General features: G+C 46.1%; 1 pseudogene; it reads right to left on the reverse strand.

The window, feature by feature from the left end:
• Window positions 1-13,816: 13,816 nt before the first annotated feature.
• LOC102859716 overlaps window positions 13,817-20,383 on the reverse strand; it is a 37,040-nt pseudogene continuing 30,473 nt past the window's right edge.

A 20,383-nucleotide genomic window follows, 5' to 3' on the forward strand; every position in this document is an offset into this window, starting at 1 on the left:
CTTAAGGCTGAATCTTCCTGAATACTGTCAATGAATATGAATATAATCTTCTTGATCAATTAGTCTGGAACATATTCAGCAAATACATTCTTCTCAGCAGCGTTTTAAGGTCAATTTGTCGGAAGTTAAACATCAAGGGGGTTGTTTGGCTCTCTTGTGACTATCTTCTAATGAAGAAGAGATTCTTCAATGCAGGCTTACACTTGCAGTCTCGACTAGAATGAAAATCGCTTGAATAAAAATTGTAGATCATATTTCAGGAGGGAAAATTCCCAGAGTACCATCATGGAACAGATTGAAAAGAGCATATTAATAAGAACATAATCATCGACTCTCTTCAAGAGCGGTATATATTCACACTCATTAAGTATGTTTGATTAAGAGCATTCCTTAAAAGAAGGTTTGGGGAAATCTGGCCATACTTGGCATCTTGATTCGTTCATGGGATTGATTTTTGGTGGACTGGCCACATCCCTTCACAGACCAACGAGCCCTGACAGTCTAATGTACTGGGTTTACTCACTGCAAGATCAGCAGTTTGAATCCACTAGCTGGTCTAAAGGAGAAAGCTGAGTAGACTAATCCCTTATACATATCCTTCTACACCTATAAAGAAGTATAGTCTCAGGAATCAAGACAGGTTGCTATGAGCAGAAATCAAGCCTGCAGCAGTGAGGCAGGTCTGGCTTATTGGTATTCGCAGGCTTGGAGCCTTGGGGAAGACTTTCACACTGCTTCTCTGAGGTCAGGGGAAGTCAGCCATGATTCACCTCTAACTTCCTCCAAGCCCTGGCTGTCTAGTTCCCCCCTGACCTCTAGGGTGCCTCGTCCTCTGTGGGCTCAGACAGAGAGGTGGGGCTGAGGGCTGTGCATGGTCTGCGAGAAGCCGTCTTCATTCTCTTCAACCCATAAGTACTGGTTTACGTTTTAATAACAACAATCATAGAGCTGGCATTCAATACCCAGCTTTGGGGTTGAATCTCTTCCTGCACAGAGTACCTCTGTAACCTTGGGCACTGAGCTCTTCTGCAAACAAGGTTAGACCAGTTCCGGGTCCAGAGAGTTGGCCCTGAGGCAGAAAATGGCCTTTTGCTGAACAGCCAAGAGTATATAGATAAATGAATGACAAACACAGAGAAACGTGGGGACTGGTGTATGCAGAGTAGCCACTGTGTGCCAGGCACTTGATGGGTTTATTTATGTAAAGTCAGTCTACCCAAAGTGATCTGTACACAGGGGGACAGTTGATTTGGGGAGCAGGGTGTAGAGGAGGCTTGGGGACACACAATCGCATAAAAGTCAATGCCATCAAGGCCAAACCAATTCATAGCTGACCCTTCGTTGGGTCTGAGGCTGTAAGTCACACGGGAGGAGACTGTGCATCCTTTTCTCTCTGAGCTGCTGGTGAATTTGAACCACCAGAGAGGCATGGCCTTTGGCTTAACAGCGCGACTCCCCAGACAACACTGCCAGAGCTTACTCAATTCTCATGAGGAAGGAGGTGACTGAAACTACTCCTTAGAAAGCTGAGTGCCACTCCTGGTGACCCAGGGGTCAGAGCAAAATGCGCCCCACTGGTTTTCCACAACTGATGCTGGAGAAACAGGGCACCAGGCTTTTCTTCTCAGGTACCTGTGGGTGTCCTCAAACCTCCGACCTTCCAGTTAGCAGGAACAGTGCTGTTTGCAGCACCCAGGAACTCCTGGAGACAGGTACAACCCCCACCCCCAAGAACAAAACCCCTCCAAACCCATTTTTATCACATCTATTCCAGCTCATAGGGCAGACCCAATATGCAGGGGTGGGGGTGGGGGATGCCCTATAGCATGTTTCTGAGGCTGCAAACATCCTTTGTCCTCTGCAGCAACTGATCATTCAGTTCTATGGAGTCCTTTAGCACTACCAGGGTTCTGGAGGAGGTACAACAAGCAACTGTTTTCACCACTATTTGATGAGAAAACAGAATCTCAGAAACATGAAGGGGCATGTTCCAGGTCACACAGTCAGGGAGTGGCAGAAGTAAGATTTGAACCCAGGTCCACCTGAGGACTCCTTGTTGACTCCCTTCTTCAGGTGGGACAATGCCTAAGGAAGGTGTCTCCGTCCACTCACACGCACATGCAGCAGGTGGGAGCCCTGACCCCCTCCTTTCCCAGACCTCAGCCTCTCTCTGCTCTCTTCACCACCAGTCACACTCCACTGAGAGACAAACTTCAGGTGGAAAAACGAAAGCTCCCCTCCCCTCCTTAAAGGGGGGCAGAAGCAAAACCAGTGACCCCAGCAGCAAATATTTAAAATCTTCACAGAGCGCTCCCTGACGTCCCAGCACAAATGCAAACAGACACCGGAGGCTTCCTTCTGCCGTCTCAGTTTATTGAACTAAAACATTTACTACTGAAATGCTTTTATTAGTGGTGTGATTAGGGTTTGTTTTTTTCAGTAGGCAAAGTCATTACTGGAATAAGAGCCTGTGGCCATCTAAAGAGACGCCACAGAGGAAGCCTGTACTGGTAGCGTTGGGTTGTTTTTTTCTCCTGCAAGAAGCAACATCGATTCTTTTTTCCTCCCTCTAATCATATTATTTTTTTTTAAGAACATACAAATCTTTTATTGAAGGCAAATGAGAAAAGTCAGGAGAAACAGAAACCGCCTACAGTTCCTCCATTCAGAGAAGGAAACAACATCTATTACATTCCTTTTGTTTCTTTCTATTAACATTTATGTGCATAAATGTATAATCCACCCAGGTTCTTTACAGTCAAGATTCTGACTCGAAGCAACACTGTATCACAGAGTAAAACCGCCCCCCCCCCAGTGTTTCCATGGCTGTTACCTTTATGGAAGCAGACTGCCACCTCTCTCTCTAGGAGTGGCCAGTGGTTGAACCACTGACCTTTTGGGAAGCAGTAGAATGCTTAACCACTTAGTCCACAGGGCTCTTTACAAATATACAAAACTCCCCAACCAAACCCACCCCCACTGAGTCAATGCTGGGTCCTAACCCCCACCGGGTTTCTGCGGCTCTACATCTTTACAAGAGGTGACTGGGCATCTGTCTCTGGAGGAGGAGCTGGTGGGTGGACCTGGACCACCGACCTTTCAGTTAGCAGCACAGCGTGTAACACTAAGCTACCAGAATGCCTTTGTAGATACATGCTGTGGCTGTTATATGCTGTGGAGTCAGAAACGGACTCATAGCTGACCCTCCAGTGGGTTTCCAGAGGCTTTAAATTACACGGGAGGAGAGAGCAGCTGGAGGATTCAAACCTCCTGCTTGCAGATTGGCAGCACCCCTCCTTACCGCTAGCCCACCAGAGCTCCTCTGTAAATAGACAGACGGTGATATTATTATTTAGTTAGTCTCTAGGTGATAAGTATTTCTGGTTGTAAGAAGCTGAGCTGCAATCTCAAAGGCACACGGCTTGAATCCAGCAGCTGCTCCATGGGCTGGGCAATCTCCTTCTGTGCAATTTTACTGCCTCTGAAAATCTGCGGAAGGGTCAGCTATGGGTCAATTCTAATTTGATGGGACACAACCACCACCAGGTGATACAGACAGTCAACATGTTTCGCTTAAAATCAAGTTAAAATCAAGGTTGGACGTTCAAATTCACCAAGTGGCACCACGGAAGAAAAGTCTGGCAATCTGCCTATGATGCACCGTTCTACTCTAACACACAGAAAGTCACTGTGAGGTGGAGTCAAGCTCACAGTAAATGGCTTCTTCTTATCATTTATTGTAATAATTTTTATAGAAGTGCTATTAAACATGGTTTACTGCTCTGTAGCCTTTTCATTATTATATACCATCAATGCTCTACCACACCAGTGAATATAGGCCAACTTCATTTTGAACGCCCGACTACTATGCTGTGGTATGGACACTGTGGAATTTCTTCAATCACGCACCTACAGATGCACTCCTGTGGACTGTTTTAGTTCTTATAAACAAAGCTGAGATAAGCACCCTCATAGCTAAATATTATTACCTGCCCATACTTCTTTCTTGGAAGTGATATTTGTGAATATACAATAGGGATAATTCTCAGATCGGGAATTCCAGAACATTTATTGCTTTCATGCAGAACTTGTGCATAGACCAAGAAACAGTCTTCTGAATGCAGCAAGAGAACACCACATGGTTTAAAATCAAGACAGGAGTGTGAAAGGATTGTGTTCCTTTACTACATACTTATTTAATATGTATGCTAAGCAAATAATCTGAAAAGCTGTATAGTAAGAACAAGAATTCAGCATCGGGATTGGAGGAAGACACATATACAACCTGTGATATGGAGATGACAACACTGCTTGCAAAAAGTGAAGAGGATTTGAAGCACTTACTGAAGAAGATCAAAGACTATTAAAGGCTTCAGTAAAAATCCTCACAAATGTACCAAAAAGCAACATCATAATATATGAATATTGACATTGTGAAGGATTTTATTTTACTTGCATCCACAACTAACACCCATGAGAGAAGCAGCCAAAAAGGCAAACGATGCATAACACTGGGAAAATCTGCCAAGGATCTCTTAAAATCCTAAAGAGCAAAGATGTCACTTTGAAGACTAAGGTGAGCCTGACTCAAGCCATGAACTTTTCAACTGCATCTATGCATACAAAAGTTGGACACGACAGGGAAATCAATGCCTTTGAATTATGATATGGGCACAGAATATGGAATGCACATACCACGAACTGACAAAAGAACAAACAAGTCGATCTTGAAAGAAGTGCATGCAGGAGTGCTCCTTAGAGGCAAGTGTGGTTAGACTTCACCTCACATACTTTGGACGTGTTACAGGACAGTCCCTGGAAAAGGGTATAATGCTTGGGGTCAGTCAAAGAGAGGAAGAGCCTCATGAGATCGACTCACATAATGATTACAACCGCAGCTTAAATACAGCAGAGATCCTGTGGACAGGTCTGGGTCAAGCAAGGTTGTACTCAAGTTCACTATGTTTGTTGTTAGGTGTCATCAAGCTTAGCATGACTCGGAGTGACCCTATGAACAACAGACGTGAGCTCTGTCCTATTTTGTGCCATTTTAGTCTTTCCTGACATACATGAGCCTACTGCTGCAGTCACTTTGTCAATGCATCTAGTTGAGGGTCTTCCTCTCATCTGCCATCCCCCACCTTGCCAAGCATGCTGCCCTTTCCAAGGAATAGCCTCTCTTAGCCACATGTCCAAAGTATGTGAGATTGAACCGCTGTCATCTTTGCACCTTCTCCAAGACACCTTGGTTTCTTCTTCTGGTAGTCCATGGGACATTCAGTACTCTTCTTCAACACCACAGCTTCATGGTACCACAGTTCAATTCTTCTTCTGCCATCTGTATTCACTGTCCAGCTCTTAGATGCATAGCAAGTGACTGAAAAAAACCATGGCCTGAATCAAGCACTTGGTCTTGATTCAGGGTCACTTTGAGTTGGGAGACAACTCAGTTACAACTAACAATATTACATACTCATAAAACAAACACACATCTATTTCACTAAGTAGTTTCTACCATGAGTTGAAACATATCAAAGACCATGGAAAGGGAGGGCTGGCAGGAGGGGGATGTGCATGCTACAGTTTGTTCTCTTTTATATAAGATTATGAGTTGGAGGCAACTTGAGTAGTACTGACAGCAACAATGTTTCACCATCACAATGGAGGCTTTTCCTTTCTCCCTTTCTAGCCCCTTGTCAACTGGCATAGTTTGAAAGAAGGTAAAAGTCAGAGGTCCTATTACTGTAACAACACATCAAAGTTGGACCTACAGAGTTAATTGATCATGAAATTGGAAATGCATCATACATATTTAACTAATTTGAATTTAACTGTCTTGAATTAAATGTAAGACATCATCGATTTTAAGATAGACAATTATTTTATCTGCAATTAAAATTACATAAATATTGGTATAAAAACATTGAAAAGCAAGCTCTTCCAATTAAACTATGACCCCAAACCTCAACAACTCCAATACAACGCCAAGATTGCTCATAACATATCCCATTGCTTTAGAATTCCTTTCATCTGCTCAGAGGAATTTCTGGCACAACGTTTAGCACAAATAATGTTCATTATGCCAGAAATGTTTTATTTAATTCTCCCATGTCTGTGTGTTATATGTGTGGGTGTCTTGGTTATGTGGGCGTGATATTTGCAAAAAAAAAAATATGGAAGCAATTTTTCCCAGCTCCTGTTACATGGCTTGGTTTGTGACATACCTCTTTTGGGAACAGCTTCATTCTGCTTGTGGTAGAGGCCCCCTTTTATGGGGGTTGTGAGGAAGATTAAATTGTTGCTTTGCCAGGAAAAGATGAAACTGGAGTCATTCCCCCAAAGATTAGAATTTGCTCCAGTCATCTCAAATTTCCACAACCACGGCTGTGTTTGGGGACTTTTCTGCACACACGGAAATGTCTCATATCAATTGCAAATCATATCAGGGTGTAATCTTTTTGAAGACATTTTAAGTGGCAATTAAAGTCGCACGTGTAGTGTCTGCAGTGTGCATCACTCAGCGGAAGATGACAGTCTGAACAGCTACGAACGAGTTTGTTTCAGCATGTAGAACTAAACAACATTGGGCCCGCTAGCTCGTGGCTGGCAAATTGTAAAATGCACCTCAATTTCCGGCATGATAAAAATCAAGGGGGGAATGTACATCTTAGAATGGATGAAACATGATCACCGAGACTCTTAAAAAAAAAAAAGGTTTAAAGCAGGAAGTTATCAATACAAGTGTGCTGAAAAACTCATGGGTGGCCTAATGACAAGATGCAAGTGGTTTGAATCCACCAGTTGTTGTGAAGGAAAAGCAGGTGATTTAAAGCTTCAGAAAATCCAGCTCTGAGTTCACTCTGACTTGATGGCATCCAACAACAATGTCTCCACAAGCGTGTGCCTTGGAACCAGCAAGGAGAAGAACGCAACAATGAATGAATGGAACCCTAAGTCTCTGTAAACTTTCATTAATTAAAAAAAGAAAACAAAACACAAAAAAACCCCCAGCAAGACAACATGTTAAAAGCTTCTTTAGTTCCTGACCTGCCTCTCAGAGACAGGAAGCTTTTTGCCACATCGAGGGTGACTCTAGGTTTTAAAGATAGACATCATATAATAAAGAAGAAAATTAGGTATTATTGTTATGACAAGAGTCCAGAATAAGAGCTGTATAGTAAAGTGATTTGATTGGGGGGGGGGGGAAGGAGGGGAAGGAGATTGTATAACAATGAAATAACTTTTTTTTCCAAAGGAAAAAAGTGAACTTAGGGGGGTGGGGGAACAGGGAGAAAAATGTATAACAATGAATGAATGGAAATCCAAGTTCTTTATAAACTTACAATAAAATTTCAATTAAAAAAAAAAGAAAAATCCAGTGTGATTGGTTAGGCAAATTGCTTGGGCCGAATGGGAACTGACTCATCAGTGACCCCTTCCACTGGGTGTCCATCTAGCTGTAAATCCCACAGGAGATGGCCTGTCTTTGTCTCCTGGAGCCACTGCTCAGTTCAAACCAGCTAACAGGCGTGGCCTCTGGTTAGCAGTGCACTCCCCTGATGACCATACCCCCACCCACCACCCACCCCAAGGAGCTTCCCTAAGATACATCTCTCCACTCCAGTTCTGGAAGAAGACTCAGAAGAGAGCACAGCTCTCCACCAAAACATCTCCCAAGTGATTGTCAAGGGCGGCTCTGACTTTTCGATTGGATTGCTCTTTTGGGCTGATCCAGGATGGTGCTTTGGCCTCAAGGGTGGGCGTGGAGACAAGCTCAACATGAAACTTAGTTGTTCTGACACATAGCACCCCATCGTTTCTTAGTGGATAGATATTAACTAGAGTAGACGGCCTCATCCTTCTTCCTCAAAGCAGCTCAACCTTCTGGTCCGCAGCCCATTTAACCCACTCCACCAGCAAGGCTTCTACTGTAGAGAGGGTGGGAGAGCGGCAGGGAGAGGTGGGGCGAAACAGGACTAACACGGGAGGACAGAGGGAGAAAAGCCCACATCCCCCTGGATAATAACTGAGCCACATTCTAATGGGACTAAGAGAGATGAGAGATTCAACCAGCAAGTTCCTTCTTTCCACCTCAGTGTGGATGCTATTTGTTCAAGACTATCTATTCATACGAATGCTTTCTGTTGACATCTATTCCTTAGTCACCAGTGTCGAGTTGGGTTTGTTGACTTTCTGAGTTATAAATTCCCCCAGGAGAAGACCGCGACCGCCCATCTTTCTCCCATGGGAGCACTGATGGATTTGAACCACTGGAGACATGCAATCTTTGGGTTTGTGAGGCAATTTGCTATGGACCGTGCCACCACGGCTCCCTCAACATCTACACACCCTTCCAGATGTTGTCACAGTCAAGAGCAGGATTACACATGGACAGTAAGAGTTTTATTGAATGATCACTGTGCCTTACTCAGACCAAGACACCACAACAAGGGTCCCCACCCACCCCCGATTTCCTCATTCATCTCCAACAGCGTGGAGCCCTTGGGTGGCGCCAACAGTTAAGCATACTAGTACTAATTAGAAAGGTTGGTAGTTCAAACTCACCCAGAGTTGCCAATGGCCTGGGCTGTGGCGTCTCCACCCCAGGCCTGGCTGACTCTGCAGACCTGAGCTACAGAGAATCTTAGCAGTGGAGGCAGAGAGCACTTTAAGGCAGTATGAGTGCAGGCTTTCCCAGAGAAAGATTTGTCAACAAAGCTAGGGTAAAGCCTCATGGGGCTCAAGTCCCGGCCTCCCTACTCTGGCCCTCTCCTGACAATATCAATCAAGGTCAACACTACAGAGCCCTGGACAGGATTCCAGCTCAAGAGCAAGACAGACCAGAAGTACAGAGAGCAAGCCGGGTGTCAGAACGGCTGCCTGCGGTTTAATTTAGTTGTGTGTGCTGCAGATAAACCCTCTCCTTCTAACTCGCAGTTGGAAATAGACAGAAGTAGTCAAGGTTCTTGGGGAGAAAAGTGTAATACACTGTAAGACTCGGTGCTAGTCATTAAGTCCTAACTCCAACACTTGGAGGCTCTGTTGTCTTGAACTATTTTCATGCCATTCCTGAGCCTCAGTTTCCTCATCTGTAAACAGGAATGATGTTTGGTGCCATTCAGCCTGGTACGACTCACCGCGACCCCACAAACAACAGATCTGAAGCTTGCACTGTCCTGTGCTGTCCTCATCGTCTCTGATATAACTTGAGCTCACTGCTCCAGTCACTGGATTGTGTCAACTCTCCTTGTGGAAGGTCTTCTCTTTTGTTTACCTTCTACCTTTCCAAGCAGGAAGTCCCTTTCCAAGGACTGGTCCCTCCTAACAACATGCACAAAGTATTTGAGATTCACCATCCTTGCCTCCCCAGTGAAACTCACCACACTGGTCGCAAAGAAGCAACTGTGCTGCATTTTCTCTAAGACATATTTGTTTGTTCTTTTGGCAGTCCATGGGACACTCTTCTCAAACGCCACACCTCCAAGTCATCAACTCTTTTCCTGTCATCCTTGTTGACTGTCCAACTTTCAGATGTGTAGCAAGTGACTGAAAAGACCATGGCTTGAATAATGTGCACCTTGGTCTTTAAACTGACATCATTGCTCTTTTCACTTTGGAGAGGTTCTTTTTTAAAATATTATGTTTTAAATTATTGTTGCACATTTTGTTTCCCCAGCCCCAGTCCACCCTACAATGCACCCCTTGTTCCAGATTATTCTCATACATATAGTGTATAATCATATATTCCTTTTTTACAGTTTTCCCCCTCATTGGTTCTAATGCAGTGTTCATTATTTATCCACTCTTTCTCCATGTCCCCCCATGTCCGTCCTATTTTATAACAGTGGTGTTTTGCAGTATTTGTCCTTCTGTGACTCAGATATTTCACTCAGCATAATATCCTTCAAGGTCATCCTTCTTGTGTAATGTCTTACAAGTTAATGGTTTTTCAGTGCTGTGTAGTATTCCACTGTGGAATATATCATAGCTTTTCTATCCATTCGTTTGCTGACAGGCAGTTGGATTACTTCTATCTCTTTGCTATTGTGAATAACGCAGCAATAAATATGGCTGTGCATACACCTGTTTGAGTTGTGGCCCTGGTTTCTTTAGGATATATTATTATTAGTGGAATTGCTGGGTCAAATGGTATTTCTATTTCCAACTTTTAGAGAAAACACCACAACCCCCTTCCATGGTGGTTATACCATTTTACATTTCCCAGCAGTGAACAAGAGTTTCAGTCTTGGAGAGGTTCTTGACGACAGACTTTCCTCATCTGTAACTTCAAATCCACCAGCTGCTCCACAGGAGAAAGATGGGCAGTCTCCTCATGTGTGATGTACTGCCTCTGAAAGTTCACTGGACAATCAGCTGTAAGCTGATTCTGACTGGACAGCACATAACAACAACAACAACAACTAAGGGGACTGAATGAGATACTCATGCAATGGGCTTCCTCTTGTAAAGTGCTGTCAACCTTGGCTCATGGTGGCCCCATGGGCTTTCACTGGCTCATTTTCAGTGAATCACCTAGCCTTTCTTCCCAGTGCACCTTAGCCTGGAAGCCCTGCTCAAACTGGTTCAGCATTACTGCAACATGTAAGCTTCCAATGACATACAGGTGAGATGCACATATCTGGAATCAGACCTGGATCTTCCGCATAGCAGGCCAGACTCTCCACTGTGCGTAATACACCACAAACTCTCCATAAAGGGAAGCGGCTGCCAAAGATCTCCTGAGAGTGCTAAAGAGCAATGGTGCCACTCTGAAGACTAAGATACACCTGACCATGGTACTTTCAACTGCCTCATATGCACGTAAAAACTAGACAATGAATGAGGAAGATGGAAGATGGAAGAAGTGAATTGTGGCGCTGGTCAAGACAACTGAATATCCCATGGGCCAACCCAAGAACAAGCCCAACTGTCCTGGACAAAATGTAGCCCGAAAGCTCCTTGGAGGCAAAGATGGTGAGACTTCGCCTCACAGATTCTGGCATGTCGTCAGGCGGGGTTGGTGCCTGCAGAGGGACATCATGCTTGATGAAGAGGGTCAGTGACAAAGCAAAAGATCCTCAACAGGTCTGAACTGACACAAGAGGACACAGGACTGGGCAGGGTTTCATTCTCCTATCCCTTGGGGAGCTGACATGATGGCATTTAATAACCATCACTTATGAGCCCTTTATGAACAGTCAAGGGCCATTAGGGGTCACTGAGTCCACTCTCCAGAATGGATTTGCATGCGGGTGACTGAGATCCACACACAGAAGATGCTGCTCACATACAGAAGATCAGTTTTCGAAGCCCCTTCCAATGCCCTTTGTGCTGGATTCTAAGGACCCTCTTAGAAGGCTACAAAGTGCATAGACCATGGCATCCTTTCGATCTTTTGCCACCGTTCTGCCTCTGGAGATCCTAATGACACCCAGTAGCAGCACCCTTGTCATCTCAGACTGTCGCTCACTCCGTAACAGAAACATTATTTCAAGCCTGAGTATGTTCAACAAGAAATAGAATCACTCAGACAATATTGTGACACTGCTTGTCAGGAAGCCGGGAACTGGCCTGGAGGCACCTGACCACCGAGATAGTTTTGTGTGCTCCCTACCTCCTTTGTATGTGAAAGAGCTAATCCTGAGGCGATGGGCCTGGGGTGACCTATCCAGTTCCCAGGCTGGCCATTTAGTCTCCAAATAACAAACCTCTAAACTTTCTTTTGTGGCTTAGTGGTAAGGAACTGTGCTGCCAACACAAAGATACACAGTTCAAATCCACCAGCCATTCTGTGGGGAGAAAGAGGGGCAATCTCATCCCACGTGGTTAAACTGCCTCTGAAAAGCCGCTGAAGGGTCAGCTGTGAGTTAGTTCCAAACTCGATGGTATGCCACTACCACAAACCTCCTCTTGCATTTCTCACTCATCACTTTTTCAAATGAGCAATGGCCCTTCTCAGCGTCTGCTAATGCCCAGTGCCAGCCCAGTTCTGCACTGTCGCTCACCGATCCTCCACCCAGAGAATCTTTCTACCTCACTGCTCTGCTTTCGCTCTTACTCCATCACCTCCCTAATCCATCGCTCATTAACCAGCAGGAAAGACCCCCGATAGTGGGCGCTTTGAGGCATAGACTAGATCCCCTTCCAGCACAAAGGAATTATTCCCCAGGCTGCTGCAGAGAGCAGCCTTAGCCAGGACCACGTTCCCATTCCTGTTGTTTCATTAGGTGTCTTTGAGTTGACTATGGCTCCTAGCGACCCTGTGAACAGACCTGAACTTGCCCTATCCTGCACATCTTCACGAACTCTGTCAAGTTCAAGTGCACTGTGGTGGTCACTGTGTCAATCCATCTCATTGACAGACCATATACACAGACTTGTCATTGCAGGTGCTGGTCCTAACCTGGGATAACTCTGGTGGCCTAGCCCTCACTCACAGCTCCTCCTGTGACAGCCTGCAAAGCCCTGCATGGGGATGTGTCACAGCCCAAATCCTGCTGCCACCTGCTCTGGCTTCCTCAATTTCCCATCTCTGAGCACGTGTCTCAGGGGCACAGCTTGAGGGATGCCCTGCACACCGGTGTCCATTCTAAACTCTGCTCCTGGAATTTAGTGGAAAGTGACAGTGAGTCTTCGAAACACATACCCACTTGTGCAGCATCCTAACCTCAAACACTCCAATGGCTTGGCACAGTGTGTGCCTGATATGCTGAGCTTCAGATTGAAAAGTCGGCAGTTCAAGTCCATCAGCTGCTCCAACAGAAAAAGATGGGCTGTCTCCTCTCGTAAAGAGTTACAGATGGATATATTTATTGCCAAAGTACTGCCAAAGCAATACAAAGCAGCAGCAGATGGAAAAGTCACTGGAGAGATCTGAGCAGACAACTCCACATTTTAATCCACATGAGAAACTATAAACAAGGGTCCAAGACTACATCTCAGATTGTTAGCTTTTAAAGAAGCCCTTTTTCTTTCAAAAGAATAGCTGTTCAGCCATAGACTACATTTCCCACCATCCTTCAGGACAAAGTGTGAGCACATGACTAATTTAAACAAATAGAATGTGAGTAAAGGTGTGATTTGCTCAGCTTTGTCTCTCGCTCACTTAAAACAGAACCACACACACAAAGACAGGAAAAAACCCACACATAAAAAAAAACCCAGAACCACGTCCTTTCTTCCCCCCCCTCCCCCGATTTGTCTTTAAAAAAGGGCACAGGGGCGTACCTTGATGCAGCTCAACCCTGCAAACTAGGATAATGCCATGGAAGGCACCTTTGAACAAAGACTGACATACCCCTGGAGTATTCACCCCAGGACCACTTCAGGAATATGAAATAAGCTTCTGTCTTCTTTAATCTACAACACCTAAGGGCTCTTTGTTACAGCAGCTTATCCTTACCTCAACTAATACAAAGATTTCTATGGAGGGTTGAGCTGTATCAGAAGTGGGAAACAGCATGGGGCGAAAAGGAAAACATTGAAATATAATACTCTCTGCCTCTATTCTTAAAGTTCTTGACCAATACCCCCCCCCACCCCCCCCCCCCCCGGAACTACTCAGGGACCCAGAGAACTTGCCAGGAGCCGTCTTTCTCCTGAGCTCTCTGCCTGATGCCTTTTCTGTCTGAGTGTCCTCATGCCCCTTGCTCAGCATATTATCTCCCGCTCCCCAGTGCCTGGTGTCACCTGAAAAATTCATCTATCAAGCAAGTCACTATTTCCCCAGGCTCCTCCACAGACATCTCTGAGAGCCTTCCTTCATGTTACTGAAAAGGCTTCTCAATGTGTGCTCGGAAAGGAAGATACACTGAGTTCAGGTCTCCAGCTCATCGCGAAGGACCAGCAGACCCTTTGAAAACACAGGTCCTCCTTTCAAGCACACTCTGTAGGCAGAAGGGAAGCAGAACACAGGGAAAGTCCTGGGTGGCACAAACAGCAGGCACTCAACTACTAACCTCAAGGCTGGTGGTTCAAATGCACCCAGCGGTGCCACAGAAGAAAGGCCTGGTGATCTGCTTCTGCAGAAGTTAAGGTCAAGAAACCCTGATGGCTTTCAGTTTTACTCTGACACGTGGTGTGTCACACAAGACCAGGAGTCAGGACTGACCTCGTTACAGCTTTGGTTTGGGTTTGAGACTTGAGCTGACCTCAGGATTTGCTCCTGGGGTTCCAGATTCCCTCCTTCTAGCACACAGACAGGGACCTCTGGCTGTCTAGTGGTAAGGAGCTGCACTGCCAACACCAAAGGCAGGTGGTTCAAATCCTCCAACTGCTCCACAAGCAGAAAGATGGACAATCTCCTCCGAGGCAATTTACAACCTCTGAAAAACCACTGGATGATTAGCTAGGAGTTGGTTCCACCTCAACAGCACATAATAACATCACACAGACACATGTACTTACGCGGCGGGTACATAAGTACATGGCTACCTGTACGGTTCCTTCTCATACACACAGCCACGAGCACATGTGTGCACACATGTGCACGCACACTCATACCCATACCCACAGCAAGCTGAGTCATGCAAGGGGCCGCTGGCCTGTCTGTCCCAGTTCTTGGCAGCCTCACCCCAACCCCAACAACACTCCTTCTGTGTCACCCCACTCATGGAATCTCTGGGTTTCTCACAAAGTCACAGCAGGAATGCCAGACAGCCTCATTTCTCTCCAACTTTCACAGTCTGCTGTATCTGTTAATAGCACTGTGAAGTAGATTGTAAAAATGCATAGTCTCGGAGGTCCCCAAAAGCCAAGCGTGGGTTTGGCAAGGAAGGAGTCAGGTGTTGCTACTGTGTCAAAGGGTAGTAATTTTTTTGCCTGCGTTAGTCAGAGGTTTACTCGGGCTGCCTGCCTGCAGGGAAGGAGGGTCCACACCAATCCTCCTGAAATAGAGGGGAACTCCGCTCTGGATCATGGACCAGGTCCTCCACACTTCTGCTCAGCGTCTGCTCAGAATTAAGCCTGCTGCCTTCCGGGTGTGAGGGAGCGGAGAGAAATTATTACATGTTGCTTGGGGCCTCCGTGTGACCAGATGTCCACTGTGTGTCGAGTAGATGAGTAGTGTACACACAAGTTTGCACGCTCACTCCTCACTTAGCAACACGGTTAGTTAGATTCCAGAGATCGGGTTGTCATGTGAAAATGGAGGGTGGCAGCCACGCCACATCCTAAAAGGACCTGGAAGACAACAGATGCCAAGCAGACCCAGTCCTATAGGTATGCACAGGCTTCCCTGCTTCTGTGCCACCTGTACTTCTCTCCAAAAGGGTGGGTTAACCTCAGATGACCCTGGTAGCCCCCCAGCTTTGGCCTATGTGACTTTCATAAAGATCACAGCCCACAAAATCCTAAGGAGTGCAGTGTCGCCTGGCAACGCGTGACATCACCATGAATCTGACTGAACTGACAAAGGCAAAGGGGTTAGGTTTGCTTTCCATTATTTGCAGTTGAGTCTAACCTTAAATGATGCGATTGGTGATTTCACACAATACTACAAAACCTGTGACAGTAAGAACCTGTGAAAAGTGGAAACTGGGCAGGGCTGGAAAACTCCAAACCCAAACAAAGCAGGATTCCTACTAGAGAGAGTAACAGCTGAGGATAGGCACCCTGTGCGAGGCAGCAGCTCTGTGAGACTCTGGAGAACCAGGTCGGCCCGCTGACGTCAGGCTCTCACAGGCTCGGCTGTGCTGTGTGGAAGAGAAGGGGAGGGGTAACGAGAACGTTTTCTCGTGGGCTAGTCAGCACACACTCTGAGCCCAAAGAAATGCCCAACATTCTTCTTCCTTGGGTCTAAGTCACACATTTCCACCTGCAGAGACTCTCCCAAGGGTGGGGAGATGGGCGAAGCTGCTCCCTCAGTTAAACTCACTCCGCTAACAGGCACCAGGACCTTCTCCGCAGACCCGTGGAGCCCCTGCAGTCCCCCCACATGCTCTGCTTCCTCTATGACAGATGAAGGAGGCACCCTGTCTGTCCATCTGCATCACAGACCTACGTGGCTCGGCCATCCGACCACAAGTACCCATGACCCACACGGCCTGACCATGGTGTGGCTTTGGGGTGCATCTGACACAGGATGACTGAGCCGATTGTGTGGCCACCCCGAACCCCTCTTAGCATGAAAATCCAGAGATGTCCTCATTTCCTTCCTCCTCCTTGAGTTATATTAGCAAGATAACTCTCGGACAGCCAGCTTACTTACGTATCTGATCACAGCCTTATTTCTAAATGTATATTCACATCCATAAACACTGCCAATTACACGTTATGTGATTGTTGAATGCACGTGTGTGACAGTATGTATGTGACTAGATCTGTGAGACAATGTCAAAGTACTTGGAACTAAAGAAGGCGTATTATCAACTCATGTAATTTGCATATAACAACAAGACTGGCTCAGGACAGGGCAGGGTTCAGAGCCGCAGTACATAGGGTCACTATGGGTCGTAGGCGACTTGATGGCACATAACAACAACAACTGCACAAACATCTTACACGATAGCTATTACTACAATGACATGGCAGCTGGAGAAACATGTGGGATGGAAGACAACAATAGATCTGTATTTGATAATAAGATTCAGATGTACAGAGAAAATGCCGTTGGCCAAAGCCACACAGGTGTGTATTACAAGTTACAAGAAGTTTCTGACCCTGTCTGTCATTACGTTGAATTCGTACCTGACTGGCTCGAAGCACCAGGTCAAACTTTTGGTTAGAATGCCATATCCACAGTACCACCAGACCTCCTGTTTAACACACATGGTAAAACAATGAGGTTTCCCTTTTTTTTTTTAGTAACATGTGAAGTGCTTTAAAACATGTGACTTGGGTGAAGCTTACAGAACAAACTGGTTTTCCATTCTCTCATGTTGTTATGTGCCGTCGAGTCACCTATGACTCATAGCAACCCTATGTACTGCAGCTCTGAACCCTGCTCTACCCTGTACCAACCTTACTGTCTCAGACATACCTACCTCCATTACCCTAGTCACTGAGTTAATCCATGTCATCCAGGATCTTCCCCTCCTGCGCTGTCCCTCCACCCTCCCAAGCATGACGTCCCTCTCCAAGGACTGGTCCCTTCCTGCAACATGTCCAAAGTATGTCAGACAAAGCTTCAGAATCCTTGCCTCCAAGGAGCAGCCTGGCTTCACCCTCTCCAGGACGAAAATGTTTGTTCTCCTAGCAGTCCATGGTATATTTAATACTAATACTAATACTAATATTTAATATTAATACTCTTCTCCATCACAACAGCAACAGCTCAAAGGCATCAATTCCTCTATTGTCTCTAGTTATTGTCCAGCTTTCTGATGCATAGCACATAAGTGCGAAGACCATGGCCTGGATCACGCAGATTTTGATTTGTGACACTGAACATCACCATCATGTTTTGATGTGGGCGGCAAAGTGGCGCCTGGTTATCATTATGAACTGCTGTGAGCACCTTGACTTTTTAATCTAAGACACTTTATTAGTTCATGTCTGTAAAGTGGGGGTTGCTTCCATTCTCTGGGTGCTGTCATGCTGTCCCTTCCCACCCACACCCCCTTGACCTGTGTGCCTCTCTAACCCCTGCAGGTGTTGGTGGCTGACCCCTTGCCCAGAGACCCCTGGAAAGTGCTATCCCTCCCTGGCAAGATTATTAATCTTAGAGGAACTGAAGCCAGAATGCTCCTTAAAAGAGAGGAGAGGGAACCTTTGTTTCCTATCTGGGGACATGTCCCCAGGAGGGGCTGACTGCTGGAGAAGGACATCCTACTTGGTAAACCAGGGGTGCCGGTGAAAATGAGGGAGTCTTACAATGAGATGGACCAGCATGGCAGCTGCAATGATGGGCTGAAGTGTAGCAGCGCATCCTCACAGAACTGGACAATGGTTCGTCCAATCACATGTGGAGTCACAGAGTTTGAGCCAATCAGATGACAACAGTGGGGAAGAGTCCAAAGCCAATGTGTGAGTTATTACGTGCTGTTGAGTCACATGCAACTCACAGCGACCCTGTGTACAGCAGCTCTGAAGCTTGTCCTGTCCTGAGCCAATCTCACTGACTCCAACACACCTACCACCATTCCCCTAGTTACTGTATCAATCCACCTCATCTAGGGTTTTCCTCTCCTGGTGGGGTGGGGGTATATATGTTCACTGGGTTCCTTTAGTTCCCAGGAGAAGGGAACAGAGGGCAGCAGTAATCGTCATATTGGCTCTGACTCCGGGTACCCCACATGAGATAACACAGACCTGCTCCACTGGGTTGCCTATGGCTGCATTTTCAGAAGAACCATTTTTTCATGCAAATAATGCACATCTTACGTGGTTCCTTGTGGACCCAGCAGCCCGCTCTGCGTTAGTTTCCTATGCATGTTGTTGTTATGCATCATCAAGCTGGAACCAATTCAGAGTGGGTTTTCAGAGGCAGTAAATCTCACAGGAGGGGAATGCCTATCAATCAGCTGGTGGGTTTGAACCAACGGTTTTTGAGTTGGCAGTGCAACTCCTTACCACACTGAGCCACCAGAGCTCCCTATGTGTAGTATGTGCATTACAGGAGTGTATATATTATTTACACGGGAGTGTTATAGGTGGGAAAGTGTTGTAAATCAGTAGACTTATCTTCCAAAGTATCTCCTGGTGGATTCAACTACCAAGGTCTTGTTTAGTAGCCATGCACTTAACCATCTGTATCATCCAGGGAAAAGAAAAAAAGATAGCAAGATGTGGTTCCAGGAGAAACCCAGCCTCAACTCTCAACCTTGACTGTGCTTGTTGGAGTCCTGGTCGAGGGAGGGATCATTGACTTTAAACTTGACCCTGATTGTGTTTAACCCTAAAGTCAGGGGCTTCCTCTCCTCGCCTCCCTGGCTGCTCATGTGGTAACTCTGTCTCCTCTGGGCTGGTTCTTCTACACCTTTCTCCAGAGGCAGCCACGAGTAGGAACTGTTTGTTTGTCTAAAAGAGTAGGGGGAACTAACTGTTTTAGACTGTGAAGCAGCGTAATGGACACTGTGCCTGTTACATTACATTTTATGGGTTTATGGCAATTACACTGCATTTTATGGTGTCAAAACATATTACACTTTATGGCTTAATATCAGCTTTAATACAAGGCACTATGGTCCAGAATATTAACAAGGTGCGTTTCTCCTTGTGGGACGGAGATGGACTTTCCACATGACCACACACCTTCTAGGAAGAGGCCAGAGAAGGTGAAGCAGGGAGCTCTCCCGTGGCCATGAGACTCCCTGTCCTGGGCTGAGGTCAAGTCTGGCTGGTCTTCTGGCTAGGGACTTCTGATCAACCTCAAAGATACTGCTTAAGGCTCTCAGTCCTTAATATATACATCCCTTATCAGCCTCATTTCCTTCTCTACACAGAAGACAAGGGCAACTTTCTAAATCCCAGAGCTGGTTACCCCACCACTATGCTCAGAACCTACACAGAGCTTTCTATTCATCAGGGCCAAGCCCAGGCTTAGTCTGTGGTTCAAGGGCTCTGTCTTACCCCCTGGCCTTGGCTCATCGATCCCTCCCGTGTATCCTATGCTCACTCACAGTGAGCATCCTGCCATGCCAAAGCATGCTGCCTTATTTTTACCCCTGTGACTTAACACATGCTATTCCTTTTCCTTGGAATCCTTTCCTCAATCTCCCCCTTCACTTATTTATCCATCAAATACTTATACCCAAAACGCTGAGGACTGTTCTGACCACAAAGGGCACGTTGGCTTAATAAGAATTCTGTTTTAACAACTTCAGGCACAGGTCACATCCTTTATCTCCACAACCATCATCATCTATTACTTCCCCTTCAGAGCACAGACAATAATGCCTGATTCATTCTTAATGTTTGTCTTGGCATCACCAAGCAAAGCCTTGCCCCTTGCAGGCATTCAGCAAGTTGACCAACTATGTGGATGAACAAAGAAAAGAGGGAATAAACAAACAATTGATGTGATTCAGATCCACGCAGTCATTAGAGCATGTGACTCTTACTCACAAGGCGGTGGTATCGAGCCCCATGTTGGGCAATGCATTTTAGAACACTTGGTGGCTTGGGAGTCTAGGCATCGGGGTGCCAGTCAAAGGTCAGAGAATAGGACCCATTAGTTACTCTGTGGGAGAAAGACGTGGCAATCAATGTGCTTCCTCTGGGGGTCACAGCCTTGGAGACCCAATCGGGTAGTTCAACCTACAAGGCTGCTATGAATCCGCATTTATGCAACAACAGTGGGTTCAGCGGGTGGGTGACCAGGCAGGCAGCTGAGATTCCACTGATCAGTGCTGGGCCTTGATCCTGCCACCAGACACTGACGACTCTGACTTATTCATTGTCCTCTCCTGGCAGCTTTTCTGAATGTGAATGGCCCAGGGAATAA

This window comes from Elephantulus edwardii, unplaced genomic scaffold, assembly GCF_000299155.1.
Source record: "Elephantulus edwardii isolate Elephantulus edwardi_28Jun2011 unplaced genomic scaffold, EleEdw1.0 scaffold00089, whole genome shotgun sequence".
Taxonomy (NCBI): domain Eukaryota; kingdom Metazoa; phylum Chordata; class Mammalia; order Macroscelidea; family Macroscelididae; genus Elephantulus; species Elephantulus edwardii.